This window comes from Syngnathus typhle, unplaced genomic scaffold, assembly GCF_033458585.1.
Source record: "Syngnathus typhle isolate RoL2023-S1 ecotype Sweden unplaced genomic scaffold, RoL_Styp_1.0 HiC_scaffold_340, whole genome shotgun sequence".
NCBI classification, from domain to species: Eukaryota; Metazoa; Chordata; class Actinopteri; order Syngnathiformes; family Syngnathidae; genus Syngnathus; species Syngnathus typhle.
In genome coordinates this window covers 1-2500 of record NW_026872244.1, presented here as the reverse complement: position 1 = coordinate 2500, position 2500 = coordinate 1, and positions in this window count along the sequence as shown.

The window sequence follows — 2500 nt, the reverse complement described above, 5'->3', positions numbered from 1 at the left end:
GCCGGGCTTGAGTTAGTGGTTTGCGCCCGGTACTCTACGTTAAAAGTCAGGCGGAACGGCTCTGAAGCTCCAGACGGTGCTTCCTTGAATGCTTAGCCGCCCTTTCGAGCTGCCATGCGGGCTTGAGTTAGTGGTTTGCGCCCGGTACTCTACGTTAAAAGTCAGGCGGAACGGCTCTGAAGCTCAGACGGTGCTTCCTTGAATGCTTAGCCGCCTTTCGAGCTGCCATGCCGGGCTTGAGTTAGTGGTTTTGCGCCCGGTACTCTACGTTAAAAGTCAGGCGGAACGGCTCTGAAGCTCCAGACGTGCTTCCTTGAATGCTTAGCCGCCTTTCGAGCTGCCATGCCGGGCTTGAGTTAGTGGTTTGCGCCCGGTACTCTACGTTAAAAGTCAGGCGGAACGGCTCTGAAGCTCCAGACGGTGCTTCCTTGAATGCTTAGCGCCTTTCGAGCTGCCATGCCGGGCTTGAGTTAGTGGTTTGCGCCGGTACTCTACGTTAAAAGTCAGGCGGAACGGCTCTGAAGCTCCAGACGGTGCTTCCTTGAATGCTTAGCCGCCTTTCGAGCTGCCATGCCGGGCTTGAGTTAGTGGTTTGCGCCCGGTACTCTACGTTAAAAGTCAGGCGGAACGGCTCTGAAGCTCCAGACGGTGCTTCCTTGAATGCTTAGCCGCCTTTCGAGCTGCCATGCCGGGCTTGAGTTAGTGGTTTGCGCCGGTACTCTACGTTAAAAGTCAGGCGGAACGGCTCTGAAGCTCCAGACGGTGCTTCCTTGAATGCTTAGCCGCCTTTCGAGCTGCCATGCCGGGCTTGAGTTAGTGGTTTGCGCCCGGTACTCTACGTTAAAAGTCAGGCGGAACGGCTCTGAAGCTCCAGACGGTGCTTCCTTGAATGCTTAGCCGCCTTTCGAGCTGCCATGCCGGGCTTGAGTTAGTGGTTTGCGCCCGGTACTCTACGTTAAAAGTCAGGCGGAACGGCTCTGAAGCTCCAGACGGTGCTTCCTTGAATGCTTAGCCGCCTTTCGAGCTGCCATGCCGGCTTGAGTTAGTGGTTTGCGCCCGGTACTCTACGTTAAAAGTCAGGCGGAACGGCTCTGAAGCTCCAGACGGTGCTTCCTCTGAATGCCTTAGCCGCCTTTCGAGCTGCCATGCCGGGCTTGAGTTAGTGGTTTGCGCCCGGTACTCTACGTTAAAAGTCAGGCGGAACGGCTCTGAAGCTCCAGACGGTGCTTCCTTGAATGCTTAGCCGCCTTTCGAGCTGCCATGCCGGGCTTGAGTTAGTGGTTTGCGCCGGTACTCTACGTTAAAAGTCAGGCGGAACGGCTCTGAAGCTCCAGACGGTGCTTCCTTGAATGCTAGCCGCCTTTCGAGCTGCCATGCCGGCTTGAGTTAGTGGTTTGCCGCCCGGTACTCTACGTTAAAAGTCAGGCGGAACGGCTCTGAAGCTCCAGACGGTGCTTCCTTGAATGCTTAGCCGCCTTTCGAGCTGCCATGCCGGGCTTGAGTAGTGGTTTGCGCCCGGTACTCTACGTTAAAGTCAGGCGGAACGGCTCTGAAGCTCCAGACGGTGCTTCCTTGAATGCTTAGCCGCCTTTCGAGCTGCCATGCCGGCTTGAGTTAGTGGTTGCGCCCGGTACTCTACGTTAAAAGTCAGGCGGAACGGCTCTGAAGCTCCAGACGGTGCTTCCTTGAATGCTTAGCCGCCTTTCGAGCTGCCATGCCGGGCTTGAGTTAGTGGTTTGCGGCCCGGTACTCTACGTTAAAAGTCAGGCGGAACGGCTCTGAAGCTCCAGACGGTGCTTCCTTGAATGCTTAGCCGCCTTTCGAGCTGCCATGCCGGGCTTGAGTTAGTGGTTTGCGCCCGGTACTCTACGTTAAAAGTCAGGCGGAACGGCTCTGAAGCTCCAGACGGTGCTTCCTTGAATGCTTAGCCGCCTTTCGAGCTGCCATGCCGGGCTTGAGTTAGTGGTTTGCGCCCGGTACTCTACGTTAAAAGTCAGGCGGAACGGCTCTGAAGCTCCAGACGGTGCTTCCTTGAATGCTTAGCCGCCTTTCGAGCTGCCATGCCGGGCTTGAGTTAGTGGTTTGCGCCCGGGTACTCTACGTTAAAAGTCAGGCGGAACGGCTCTGAAGCTCCAGACGGTGCTTCCTTGAATGCTTAGCCGCCTTTCGAGCTGCCATGCCGGCTTGAGTTAGTGGTTGCGCCCGGTACTCTACGTTAAAAGTCAGGCGAACGGCTCTGAAGCTCCAGACGGTGCTTCCTTGAATGCTTAGCCCGACCTTTCGAGCTGCCATGCCGGGCTTGAGTTAGTGGTTTGCGACCCCGGTACTCTACGTTAAAAGTCAGGCGGAACGGCTCTGAAGCTCCAGACGGTGCTTCCTTGAATGCTTAGCCGCCTTTCGAGCTGCCATGCCGGGCTTGAGTTAGTGGTTTGCCGCCCGGTACTCTACGTTAAAAGTCAGGCGGAACGGCTCTGAAGCTCCAGACGGTGCTTCCTTGAAT